Source organism: Melanotaenia boesemani, chromosome 3 (assembly GCF_017639745.1).
Source record: "Melanotaenia boesemani isolate fMelBoe1 chromosome 3, fMelBoe1.pri, whole genome shotgun sequence".
NCBI lineage: Eukaryota > Metazoa > Chordata > Actinopteri > Atheriniformes > Melanotaeniidae > Melanotaenia > Melanotaenia boesemani.
In genome coordinates this window covers 14,603,886-14,619,084 of record NC_055684.1, presented here as the reverse complement: position 1 = coordinate 14,619,084, position 15,199 = coordinate 14,603,886, and positions in this window count along the sequence as shown.

The window sequence follows — 15,199 nt, the reverse complement described above, 5'->3', positions numbered from 1 at the left end:
TAAATAAATGATTGACTTAGTATTGTACAACCTCACTACTGTCTTTCTATATGCTAAATAGAGCATTATGTGTTACACTATTCCTTCAGGTTTTTGACCCTGCAACTTGAGTCTGCTCGGGTGTGACATCATCTCTGAGGTCCACTGCGACTGGAATACAGGATTATGAGTATTGTATGCCCACCATATGCCTCCTACTATCACAGATATGTGTGCAAAGCTCCTCCTTTTGGTTTACAAGGTTGGAATTTGCCTCAAGTAATTTGTGTAAGTATGTGTTTTGACAACTAACCTAATTGTTACCTTGTAAATCCATTTTGAAGTGAAGTTTATGTAGCCTATACATGAACTACTAGGCTGACACAGTATCATATTTTTCTCATTATGAGCTTTGTTTCTGTTGCAGTGTTGCTCCATGTAAATAAATGTATGGATGATAACCAACAGAATTAGCTTCTATTACATGGCTGCAATGTACAATGTAGTTTCCATTGGGCTGTAATGATTTTTATAAAGATTTGTTGGATGTTAGAAAGTGTAATCTGTATCTCATTCAGAGTGAAGGAAACAAAGCAAATATTCCTTAGAATGATATGTCAAGATTTGATTATAATTGGTACACAATAGTTGTTAATAAAGTACCTGCTAAAACCATGCTTGAAGGACTGGGACAGAAATCTGCATCTTAATAGAGAAGAATTATGTGAAATTGCCCACATATGTAAAAAATATAAATATGTGTATCATTACATCTTGGTTGTAGACTTGCACATGCAAGTATAACTGTGGGCATTACTGATCAATAGCTGTTTCTAGTGTTCACATTAAATAATTTGTCTGTAGATCAGTATCAATAGAAAATTTCCTCTGAAAATTTCTTTGATCATCCACTCTGCTATAGAATAGTCTTCGTTTACAACAATATTCTGACATTAACCCGATTTAAAGAGCATTTTATGATTAACCTTTTTTATGAGTAATCTCATAAATCCGAGTAAGCGTTAAACAGATTTATCAATGCATGCTAACCCTATCAGCATCTTTTAGCTACGTATACACTTTAATCCAATATTACATGTTATTGGAACTTTGATGGCATCTCGTGATACATGCTTTTAACTTCAAAGTTGCTAGACCTGCTTATAATGACACCTTCACTTGGTATGGGCTTGTTCTCATAGATGGTGTTGGCTTTTTGTATCACAAGAACCGGCTTTGGCAGAATTCAGTACAGGAAACAAGAGACAGACTTTTGGGTTCATCTGTGCTTTTAAAGAATATGGATATAATTAAGACTAAAGATGAATGCAAACTTTTTTATGTAGAGGGAGACATGATGTATGTGACTTATTAATCAAACTATGCTCTGTAGCATGTAAACGGGAATATGAAAGAGATAGCCTATCGACAATTCATGTGAATATCATAATGGGGATGTTGTCCAATTCTGATTAATAGTTGGCGCATGTACACAATCATTTTGCTATAAAGTGTTATCCTTTAATAAAAACGTTTTACTGCTGTGTGTGTGTATGAATTTGTTGGTAGTTTTGCTCCAGAATACTTAGTTGGTGACCCCTGAAGGCAAAGTTGTTGTGTGTAATGTGCCCTATGAGCTGGCGTCATGGATTTGATTTATCATCTACAGACTCCAGACAATACATTAAACAAACAAGATAAGAAGTGTTTGGTTCATAGGACCATACCTGCCCTCCAGTGGGTTCATGCCTGTAGAAAAGTTCAAGACAGTTGGGACTTTTTTGTGCAGAAATGTGAAATCTGCTCTCTGGGGTTGATGCCAAGATCTGTTGTCAGAACTTCCCAAACTTGATTTACATTTAGAAAACCCTTAACAAACAGGGAGTTTAACCTTCAATATCTCACTCACTACATTCTGTTACCAATTCAGATTCTTCTTCCTAGCCTTCTTTTGCCCTCATTTTATCACAGTTGCACTGAAACCAGCTAAATGAGGGCATGGGTGGACGTACCAGGATTTTCTGGAACAGCAGAGTTGTCTCCTCAGTTGTAATTTTAAATAATGTATAATGTGCATGACATACAATAAAAGCCACTTTGCAAAGGTTTTTGCAAATTTATTTTATTCCAACGAGTGTCATGAGTTAACATTTTTAAAGTTAAAACCACATTGTATTGAACTGTCTCCATTACCTTACAATATATGGAAAGAGCTTTACTCCCTAAAGAGTGGACTGAAACTCCAGCCTGGCCTCACAAAGAAAATCTGAAAGAGTCCCCAGCCTCTGATATAAGGCAACATCCAAATGCCAAGATGGGAACCTGAACCGTGAATTCATTTTGTTTTGATTTTTTTTAACCACTTCATTTTACACGACTGAACTTGAAATGCAAAGGAAATGCATTCCTTGTGCAATATTTGAAACTGCATGTAGACCAATGAAGCTAAAACACATTTTATCACAAGATCAGATTAGAAATTCTGCATACCTGTAAGGGACAAAAGGTGGCATAACACCACAACGTGCTACTGTATTTTTCAAAATCAGCTTAGATTTTTAATTTTTGGGAAAAAAGAAAACAGTTAACCAACATGCAGTCAAAATATTATTAAAGGTGTATTATTTTTTTATAATTTGAGATTATTTTAAATACATATGCATAGTCAGTGTCCTTCCCCTGATAATCAACAGTCAGCGTGCTTTCACTTTGTAAAATCAGAGAGTTTCTTGATTGGTAATTGGTCATTTTTTTTTTCCTGCTTTCGAAACAAATCAAACATCCAGATTTTATAGCATTTAGAGAAAAGTTGTATTCTCGATGGAACATATTGCAGCATGATTGATGGACGTTGCTGCAGTGTTGCAACGAGGATGCCTTCCGGCTGAAAAGTGAAGAATTTAAGCTGCACTCCTGGCATATTTTCTTACTGAGACGCCCCCAATGAAGGCTAATTCTGTATCTGTCTTGCATCCTGTCTCATCTCTGAGCTCACTCCAGCCAGTAAAAGTCAGTTCGAAGTTGACTCTTGAAATGTAATTTTCTTTCTTTGTTTTTCTTGCTTCCTCCAACAATGCCCTCTTGCATTTCAGGGCTGAACTGGCCATTGTGCAGATTGAAAGTGGCCATTGTATCAATATCCAGATGCTGGCGTTTGATGCAGTGTCATAAAGCAAACCGCAGCTGTCATGTAGTGATCTAGGTAAAAAAAAAAAACCTAAAAAATGCAGTTTTCCAGCTCCAGGAATGTAAATAATGAAAGTCAGTGTGCCATCAAAATGAGTCAGAAGCACAGAGTTTTAAGGCTGGTAGTAAGTGTCTGATTCTAAAATATGACACATGGTAAAACATCCATTATGTAACATTTTCTTGAAGTTTGAGATTTGTTTTGTATGGTGAAAAAATTGTGAAAAAAATATTTGTGTAGTGGCCCCTTCTGACTAGCTTATAGCTTAGCATGATAAAACAAATCATTTTGTTAGCCTGGCCAAAACCAGACTTTGATAATGTATTTTATAATATTTTTCCAACCAAAATGGTATGAAATGTGTTTATATTGGGCTATACCTAGATTGGTGTTGTTCACCCACAGAGTTGTGGTGAGAATATTTGGCAAATAACAGAGTTTACCTCTGTGCATGCATATAGTGACAAACATAGTGGTCCAGTATAATAGCCAGGTCAAGCTAACCGCAGCTCGCCTAACTTTGCATGTAACTGCAGTCACTGACCACTCATAAGCAGAACACACAATCCCACTTCACAAAAAACCAAATATCCCTTTAGTAACTGATTCTACTGAAGTGAACTTATTGTATACACTGATATTCATATAACCTTTGAAATATTCTTCATCTTCATGGTGCCAGAATGACTGTCTCATAATGTTGAATATCAGTGTTGTGTGTGTGTAAGTGTGTGTGTGAGTGTCTGCAGTGGACCCACAGAGCCAGACAGCATTACGTCACCTTAATGATTGACAGGCCCCTGGGACCAATGAGGCCAGACTGTAACAGTATGTCTCATCTGAGTCAGCTTTTGTAATTAGGTCTGCTCAAGTTTATAGCTGCATGTTAAAGTGGCTTTATGGCCCAGCTGGACGCCCCCAAGCCTTAATCATGTAGACAAAAAAGAAAAGAAATCATCTAAAATATGCAGTGCTTAGACATAAACCTTGAAAGCAAAAAGAAAGACTGTGATTTATGGTACAGTCTGGAGCTGGTAAGCCATGTCACTGATTATGTAACTATATACTGAACCGTGCAACAGATTATAGGAAATTTGGAGTAAAAAAATCCTCAGATGGAATTAAAATTATATAAATAAAGAGATTTTTTTTTAGATTTTAGAAACTTTATATAATCATAAACTAAAGGGACAGAGTTTGGTCGGAGTCAGACCGTTAATTAGATATATCTGCCTCATGAACTGTATTATGGCAAATTGTAGCCGACTTTGAGATAATCGAGTAAAAACTGCTCAAACGATCAGCCATTCTAATTATCAAAGGACTGAGTAAAATCATGTGGAACAGCATCTATGTTGCCCTCTGCTGGACACCATTAAAAGTAACCTCACAAGTCTTGGAGCAGAGATGTGAAACTGCAGTCCTCCAGGGTCACTGTCCTGAATGTTTTAGATGCTTTCCTGCTTCAACACACCTGACTCAAATAAATAGTAATAGTGCAGAATTGGACAAGCTGCTGGCTCCATCTCACTTGAATGAGAGGGCAGCTAACTTGGTATCTCAGAGAAAATATGCATACCCAGAAAGTGTCTGTTATAGAGTTGAGGCACTCTAACGTGCTGTAAAATGACAGGGCTTTGGATGTAAAACACGCATGAAAAATTATTTAACCTGTTTTTGAACCAATTAAATTCTCTCCAATTGCTTCTTTTCTGTTAAGAAATTTAATAAAAACCAGGTGCCAATGACAAATGACAGCATGCTTTTTACTATTATAAAAACTAAAGTGATCTAAAGACATGCATAGAAATGAAATTCTTAACTTGTCTTGAATTCAGTTTCTGATTGATTTAATGATTCGGCGGTTTCAAGATTTAGATTTTAGAACATGACTGAAGAGGAAAACAAGCCAAAGGAAAAATAATTTATTATCAAGTCAGAAATATAAAGGATTGCTATAAATGTTGTAGCATTACATCCTGATGAGATAAAATGCTCCTCAGCCTGTAGAATATTACTTTTCTAACAGCAGCAGGGTGAACAGGCTTTAGCTAGTTTAGTCTCTTAGCATCCTTTGGGCTCTACGCAGTCTTCTCTAGTTTTGCCTTTTTAGGTTTCATTATTAAATCACTTGACGACCTTGAAACATTTTTCTTTAATGCTAATTTCCTGGACAAAAAGTGTGTGTCTTTAAAAATCAATGATCAGCTCTTTGGTTTTGTTGATGTTGGGCAGCAGATTGTTCACTGAGCATCAAGTTGCAGGATTGTAGAATTCCTCCTGAATTTAAGTAAGATTGTGTATATTCTGCAAAACACTGATGGTTAGATTAAGTTAGAACAGATTACATTAGATTAGATAAAAAATAATAATAAAAAAACAAAAACTTTATTGATCCCTTTGGTTCCCTCAGGAAAATTGAGTTCCAGCAGCAGTATAGCCCCATAAATATAGATTTAAAATAAAACAAAATATATATACATAAAAAAAACAAAACAAAAAAAACTACCCCCCCAAAAAAAGCAAGTTAAAAACACACTTAAGAAAACACATAGCCAACAACAACAGACTTAGTTTTAGAGTGAAAAAGAGGGTAGCTGGACATGCACAGAAAAATCCAAATGCATTTCCATCCGAAGTTAGAACTGGAAAATAAACAATGCCAAAATAAGTTGAAAAGATCTGAGAAAAGTTGAACTATAATGGGTTTTACATTGATAGATATATTGGCCATATACTGATTGTTTTCTGGAAATCTCCTGATAGATTATTTTTACAAGCCCAAGAGGCAGAACTCTTTGTCTTTGTTGTCTGCTGAGGGCCTTGGCACAGGCAGCAGGCTGAGGCAGTAATAATCAAGCTGGCACTGAGTCAGTTTACCATCTAAAGGGGCTGAGTCACCGTTCGGACACCCAAGTGTGGTCATCCTTTGTCTCTCTTTTACTCTCTCTTTATCACACCCTTACTTTGAAGACTGAAGTGGGTGAATCATGGGGTTGAGGACTTGCTCTCTCCCTGCTTGCCTGGCATGCTTTCAGAGTGAGTATATCTATATATCGCTGTTTGTCATGCTCAGACTGAAACTGACACTGTATAAAAGGCAGGAATGATGCTGGGGAGGGTTTCAGTAGCGCTGGTGGGAAGATGAAATACAACCCTGGGAGGTCAGTTTGAGTAAGAAATCCTTGAGTTTGTCTTATCAGATGCCACAACAATGCAGAGGTTTTTTCTTCTTTCACTGAAACACTATCACACAAGTCTGAAAAGTTACCACAGCAGTCTTCATTTCATCCCCCACTTTGATGATTGGGAGATAAGCTGCAGAACTGAGATACACCTGAATGTTTAGAGGTTTTACAATTGCTGTCTGCACATGTTGGCCGTCAACAGTCACAAGGTGGGTGGTCAAAGGTGAGGGAGTACAAAGCAAGAGGTTCATCTGCACTGGTACGGTTAGGTTAGCGTCTAGTTTTACAGCTGTACACTGTATGATTTGCAAATGTCATTCATAATAGAGTTTAGAAAAATCGATAAAATCTTACTATTTAACTTGTAGCTATAAGATCATCTTAAAATTTGTGGCATCATACTGATAAATACAAGTATAATGTAGCACTTTTACAAAGCCCTCCTTAGTGAATGCATAACATGGAGACTGAAACATGAGTTTAGATAAGCAAGGGACCTATTTCATTTCCTTAAATAAAATCTAAGGGATGTAGGGAAAAAAGAGACCATTAGCATTTATTTATTTAAAAACTTGGCTAAGTGCTCCACTGTGTTCCAGCAGTTAGTCTGTAACTTTGTTGTTGTTTAGTGTTGGGCAGACAGTGTGGAGTGGGAGTAGAGCTTTTTCTCAGAAAACAGCTGCTGCTGTGGTTGATGAAAAACCCTCAAGGGCCAAACAAAGAGCCACTGTTGAATATAAAAACTAGCTGCAGATTCAGCTGATAACTTTCATCCTTATGGGTGCTCTTTTCCAAGCTTTTCTTCAAAAAAAAGTTTTCAGAGGATGGAGTTGCAGATTTTTTGTTGATGCCTCAACAGTTTGTTGTGGATTCTTCTATGTTGGAACCCTGTTGTGCTAAAAGAGCAGATATGATGTCTTTTTACTGTAGACACTGGAGCAGATCAGCACAAGAAGTATTGATAGCATATGCAACTTCACCTCATTAAGATGAATTTGTTCCTAGGTCCTGGCATTACACATTCTGGCTCATTGTGATGGCTTACTGCAACACAAGGTGGACTTCAGCCATTGTTAGAGTTTGTTTAGGGTTTTTTTCAGCCACGAAAGACATTTTTAAATGAGTTTCTGAGTTAGTTTATTGGAGTAAAAAAAAGGTTTTCCATGTGCACTTTTTTCACCTTTGCAACCTTCACTCTGAAGAAGGCAGCAGCTTTTGTTTGCTGCATACAGTTTTAATGACAGCTATGCACTATACAAGTGTTTCCCATGTGTTTGCCGTGAGTTAGCCCGCTCAAGCGCCCGCTCAAGAGACAGCAGGCATGTTGGGATAAATTCATTTTGACATGTGTTATTAACAGACGAGAAAATATGCAGAACTACCAAAGATATCCTCTCTCTCTTTCTCTGTCTCTCCATATCCGTCTGTGTCACTCGGCCCAGGTGTGCAGTAGTCTGCAGGGTAGTCTTAGGCAGTGGCCAATCCTGTTGCAGGTGAGATTAAACAGGGATTAAGCATGTTTCTCCGTGAAAGGAGACAGACGGACTAGCACTAATCTGACTTTAGCCCTGCACTGAAAAACAGCAGGCTTGAGCAATCCTGCTCTTCCGTGAATGCATTATGTGTTCTGTGTGTTTATGGGTGTGTGTATTCTTATGCTTCCACCTTTATGGGAACCAAATGTCTTCCAAATAACAGAAACGTGAGAGAATAAAACTGTTGCGTGGCTCTGGATGTCTACGAGGAGTTAGTTTAGGATTAGGGTTTAGGGTTAGGATTAGGGTTCAGGTCAGGTTTCATCCTCATGGCGAAACGTCTTAACATGCAGTGGTGGAGGTATTATTTATGAAAGTTAAACTAACCACACATGAATTCATGAATACTTAGTTTCAAGAAAAACTAACTAAGAAGATATTCAACATATTTAATTTAGTTTCATGAATTTAATCATAACAGTTATACACCAGAAAAATGTTACCTGCATATTACTGTTTATTATTTCAAATTATTCTCATTTACTTTATCATCTCTGGGTATTATCTATCATTCTATAAACAGTATTTCAGTCAGATTGATGTCTGAAGATTGACTTTACTTTTGCAAAACCTATTATTTTCAGTCATTCTGTTGCAGATTTGCTGCTTTTTTTTGGGATCATTGTCTTCTTGCATGACCCACTTAACCAAGGTAGACAGATGGCCTCACATTTAACTCTAGAATATTTTGGTATACAGAGAAATTCATGTTCCACTCAACGACAAATAGGTGTCCAAGTCCTGCGGCTGCAAAACAAGCCCAAATCATTGGCCATCTGGATAGTTAGTATGAGGTATTTATGCTGATTCACTTTTTATCCATTGTCTATATAACATGCTAACTGAGGCCTACAGAGTCTGAGATGTAACTCTTGGGTGTTTTGCAGTTTCTCTTAACGTTGCATGATCTGATCTTGGGCTGAACTTGCTCAGAAATCCACTCTTGGGAAGGCTGGCAGCTGTCTTGACTGTTCCTTTCTTGTAAATGACCTTTCTCACTGTAGAATAATGGACTCCATGTTGTTTGGAAATGGTCTTATAAGCCTTCCTCAAACTAAAGGGAACCATTAATTGCTTCTCTAAGTTCATTACCGATGCTGTTCCTCGGCTCCAAACCAGCAAACTGAAAAAACTTTTGCTTTTAAAGAGGAGCTCACACTGCTGACATCACCCATACACACCTTCACACACAGTTGATCAGCTGCTCTTGATGGTGCTGAGAACAAAGTGCAAGCTCTGAGGGGATCGGGCCTTTTGTTTGTGGAATGACCTGCCTCTGCACCAGTCTCTTCTTAAAACTCACCTGGTCTCCTTGGCTTTTTCACACTCTTGAGTTGTTGACATTTTGCTTCAGTTTTTATATTTCAACTTGTCTTTATAATTTGATTTTATTGTTTTGGTTGATGTTATAGTCTGTGCTTTTATTTTTCTGTACAGCACTGTGGTCCACTGTGATTGTTTTAAGGTACTTTATAAATAATGTTGGATTGAAGTTCCTTTAGTCAACATCACCTGACTGCTCTTTAACCTCTCAACTAGAAAGGGTAGATTTAATATTTACTGTCTCTTCATAACATAGAGGGCTCTGTCAGGCATCATAAATGGACACATATATCAGTACATGGCAGAGGAACAGAAATCGGCTGCAAATCAAACGAGACAGATCCTTCAAATGTTGCACTGAAGAGCCAACAAGCACTCTTCATTTGATATACTTTTTCTATGATCATTTCAATGAATCATGAGAAGTAAAAGTAAATATTCCAAGTCTGGAACTTGCTTGGCATCCATTGTATCCTCTCCTAGAGCTACACGCTGTTAGCTTGTCAGAGGACTGTACGTAAGTCTGTCAGCAACAGCTGCAGCAAAACTCTGCAAGCATAGACAAGCTCTTAAAATGATATAAAATTATGGTGGTTACACTGGTCTGTGATGATTGATGAGAAAAAAAATCAAATGCCATACCATCAGAATTTAAATAGTATTGGGGAAAATGTCAGTGAAGTGCAACAAGTTGGCATTTCTGTCTCATATCTGGAAACCACTTAGTAAAAGATATGCTCACTTGTTATCAAAAACACGTCAAATGTGCTGAATATTTCATATTAAAGATGAGATTTCTGTTTTCTCAGTCATTGAATATGATCATATTTTTATTGCACAGTGTTGCCTCTGGCACAATCTCTAGACAACTAATGCAAATTTGCCATCAAATCTCAGTCACACATGAGGTGTCAGAAATATCCATTGACCCGAATCCCACCAATTCTGACCCTCAAAATTTATTATTTTAGCAACACACAGCTCCACTTTGGTCCTGGTGGCTCCCGCCTGGCTGCACACACAAACACACACACACACACACTCCACACAGCCATCCTCTCTGCAGCAGCTGTGTGAGGTAATGTCTGTCTGTGTCTGTCTCTGCAACACCCCGCAAAGAATAACAAATCCACCTCTTTTCCTCGACCCAATATTCTGCTTATTCCTTTCCATCCACCCGTCTCTCCGTTTGTCTGTCTGTCTGTCTGTCTGTCTGTCTGTCTGTCTGTCTGTCTGACCTCCACCTTTGCTACCCTCTCTGTCCAAACTCATCTTTTCCTCACACACCCACCCTCCCCTACTCCTCCACTTGCGTTTGAGGCTGGAAGCAGTCGACTATTAAAAATGTCCTCTGTTGCGAGGAGATTGTGTTGTAAACAAAGAGAGATGGAGAGGATGAGAGAAACAGGCATGAGGTGGGGAAGAGGTGAAATTACATGGAAACAAAAGGATGTAAGGAAAAAGAAAAAAGAAACAGATAGGAAGAAGAGAAAACGTGAAACTGCAATTACACAAAAAATGAACATCTTCATCTTACAGATACAATGCTGATCATCTGGAGGCTCAAACATGCTTCACTGTGATGCATAATAATAAATGAAGTTGCAGCGTTATAGTGCATCAGTACATTGTGTTCAGCTGCTGGACAGTATCAAACAAAAAGCAGTGTTATGTCACTCTCTTGGAATGAATTGTGGAAGTTACGGTATGTTAATATTACTGCCACATTATTCTTTTTAAACAGCTTTGGCAGATTTCCATGCTGTGGTGCCCCCTAACAAAGGCTAATCTGGCCCTCGTTTTACATCCCGTCTCTTTCCTGGGAGCTCACATGCCAGTAAAAGTCAGTCTAATGTTGACTCTTGTCTCTCTTGTCTATCTCTTGCTCTGTCATTTTCTCTCTTTTACTGCTCTCTTCCTCTGATAATGTCTAATCCAATCTAATTTTATTTGTAGAGCACTTTAAAAACAACACTGCCGATCAAAGTGCTGAACACAGAAAGGTAAAAGGTCCCCTTGGGTTTCTTGGTTAAAACAACCATGGTGTACGGTCATATAGCTTGTGTGAAGCAGTTGCTGGTGTGTGGAAGCGGTGCCGTAAAACAAAATGCATTTGTAACATGACGGAGAGAAAAAAAAAGTGAAGTGCTTTTTCTCAGCCTCAGGATGCTTCAGGGTAATGGCAGCTCCAGGAATATGTGTAATGCATGGCAGTGTACAGTCAAAACAATTCAGAAGCACATAGTTTTAATGTTGGAAAGTTGTGCCTGTAAACTGTTTGATCAGTATAGCTAATATAAGAAACCATGCTTATGATCACTATATTCAGAACATCTGTTTGATTGCTTGTTAACGCAAATATAGATTGAGCCAAACCACATGACAGAATCTTAATGCATTCTGTCATGCAGACATGGTCAAGATGAGGAAGAAAGGAGATTTAATTACTTTGAATGTGGCACGGTTGTTGGTGTCAGACAGACTGATCTGAGTTTTTCAAAAAAATCTGCTGATCTACTGGGGTTTTCACACACAACCATCTCTAGGTTTACAGAGAATGGTCTTAAAAAAAAGAAATTGTCCAGTGAGCAGCAGTTGTCTGAACCTAAATGTCTTCTTAATGTCAGATGTCAGAGGAGAATGGGAAGACTGCTTGGAGATGACAGAACAGGAACTCAAATAACCACTGGTTTTAACCAAGGTATGCCGAATACAATCTCTGAACACACAAGATGTCCAGTCTTGAAGCAGATGAGCAACGCAAAAGACCACAGTGGGTGCCACTCCTGAAAAACATTTCCAGGCCTGATGGTTATCCATTTCAGCTGCAACATTCAGATGGTAGGATCAGAATTTGGAGGAAAAAGCATGAAAGCATGGATCCATCCTGCCTTGAATCAACAGGTAATGCTACTGGTGGTGTGGGGGATATTTTCTTGGTACATTTTTGGCCTCTAAGTACCAACTGAGCGAGGTTTAAACACATTAACCCACCTGAGTATCGATGCTGACAATGGCCATTCCTTTATTACCACAGGGAGAAATGTCCAACAAAGAGAGGGAGGCCATATACCTCAACTGGAGACAGGGAACAGGATACACAAAAGCACAAAACAGATAGATCACGATATAATGGCATATACAGACATGGAGTGGAAAAGCAAAGTAAGGAGAAGTGATTTATTAAGGGAGGTCCCCCAAAAGCAGTGTAAATCCTTTCCTTCATAACTTACAGTTATACTAAAAAGAATCTTTTCTTGCACGGTTACAAGCTAGTTAAAAGCTGTACATTTATATAAAATGTTAGCTAGAAGACTAACTGAAGAACAAAATGGCTTCTGTCTGGAAAAACCACAGTCAACTAATTTCAGATGATTGTAAAACAAAAACAAAGTAGACAAAACTGGTGGAAGCACGTGATTTAATAAGGTTTTGGTGAATGTGGACTACTGTAATGTCTTTAATTATCTGCAAACTAATAAATTCAACATTACAAATTTATGTACAGAGAAATGTGGAAAAAAAACATCATATCTCTGTTTAAAACAATCTTGTCCAGCAAGTGCTAGGACAAGATTTCCAATGGTAGTAAACTGTTCATAATAAACTGATCTTCAGATTAAACACAAACTAATGTTTAAACATTAATTTGGAAGATGTAAAAGAACTTCACATTTTGTTTATTAGTTTTAAAGCTAGCAAATAAATAAATAAATAAATAAACAAATAAATAAATAAAATTAAAAAAATGTATATTCCTTCTGATTTTCCTTTTACACTGTTATTTTAAAGCTTTGTTTTCATTTAAAAAAATATTGATAATTTGTTCTGTAGGGGGTCACATTGTGTGTGTGTGTGTGTGTGTTTTAGGGGGGTATGTGTGTGTACATGTGTGTATTTTGGGATTAAATTCCTAAAAACTTTGTAAATCCACCATTACATGATCGAATCTCCCTCCAAAGTAGGCGAGACAAATGAAAAGAACAAAGAAAAAAAAGGCTTCCCACTCTCTCTCTCTCTCTCTCTCTCTCACTCTCTTTCTCTCTCTCTCTCTCTCACACACACACACACACACACACACACACACACACACAAACACTATGTTTTATTTAAGTATTAAAATTAAAACCAGCAGGCAGGCTGTTAAAACACACACTTGCATTTGCTGAGCAGAACTCCACATAAACATGCTTTTTTTGGCAGACATATTCCACGTTTAGTTATTCATGCAGATTCAACAGACAGGCTGCTTATTATAAATTCTGCGTCAGTGTGTTAGGGTGTGTGGTAATGATGTCATTGTATAATCAGACTAATCTGATTACAGTGTGACAGATTTGATGCCTCTCAATTTCCTGTCGGGTTGCTGCTTCTCTTGCCTGTTTGTGGTGCAGATTTAAGACCTTTGCAAACTGTAATTTGTCATCCCGAAAAGATGATTATACAAACTGACTGACGGATTTTATTATTGCATCCCATTGCAACTATTTGTAGTTTAAGGCATAAAAGAAAAAGTACTGAGTCTATCCAGTCAGGTTTTAAACAAGAGCAAAGTTACACCAGCTAATAGAAAAGGTTAAAAGTATTCCCAGTTTCTTGCAGGAGCATTTCAGGGTGTTGAGCTTTACTTGTTGAGAAAGGTTGATACTCCATAGCAAGTTAAAACATATCAAAGTCAAGTTTTAAATTTTTCTTGTGATGGACAGAAGGCCACAGTAACAAAGGCAGTGAATAAAACACCTCATGAGAATTTTATACATGAGTGACTCAGCATTGTTTGTGATGGGCCACACTGAGTGAAAAACAGAAAAACAAACTACTTTACAGGAAAAAAAAAAACTGCATTTCAGTAGAAATGCAGGGTTGAAGCCTGACCTTCAGCACTTGGTAATTTCTTTCTGGAGTCAGATGTAAACATATTTAGACAAGAGTACAGACTTTAAATTGAGTCAGTTAAGCTACTGAGATATGTTTGTTTGTTTTTTTATCTCAATTATATTGAGGTTTTTTGATATTTTAATAAAAAGATCTCAAAGTTTTTATCTTTTAAAAGAGCAGACTGATTAGAAAGGGTGAATCCTAATTAATTACAATAAATCTGACTTTGTATTACCCAGGAGAAGTTGATGTATTTCAAGTCAAAGTCTAAAGCAGTTCGCCTCTATTAGTAAATAAGTGGTACTTCACTTGCAAGCACTTGTGAATTGATTTTACTATTGACAACATGTAACTATTGTTTCATTATACCTCTTTGGATACAGTAAACTAGGGTTCCTATAACTCTAGCCATTCAGGTCTTGCAGGTTTTAGATATTTTCCTGCTAAAAGGTGTAAAACATAAAAAGTTACATTTCTGTTCAAATTCAAAGCCTTGCCTTTGTAATACTTTGTAAATTAACCTGCACAGTTAGATAGTTTTTATTCACTTTCTGTAGAGTAGTTTAATAAAAAGATTGAGATAAAGATGAAAAATCTACAACTCATGTTAGCTTTGCTAGCTTGTCCTAAGACATGCTAAGTTAGCGAAAATCTAAGTTAGCTAAAAGATAGCTAGCTAGCTAGCTAGCCAGACAGACAGACAGACAGACAGACAGATACTTCATTAATTTCCAAGACAGATTAATAAAAGTCTTCAATCTACAAAGTAAGCTTGGCTTGGGATGCTAATTTAAACAAAAAACTGTATATTTTGTTGTTTAAAGGTAATAGACACATTAAGTGGTTCAAAAGTCTGACTTACTAAAAATCCTACAAAAACCTAAAACTGAAGATCCTGCAGTGATCATATTAGACTACAGCACCACACACACAAAAATCAATCAATCAATCAATTGTAATCAATCTGTAATTTCTCCATCTGTCTGTTATTTTATTGCTTCGTTTCTAACCTTCTGTAGTTTTCTCCATCTCTCTCTTTTTATCACTGCATTTATGGTGGTTTCCTTCTGAAAAATTTGGAGGACTTCAGGAGCTAACGAAGGCAAATT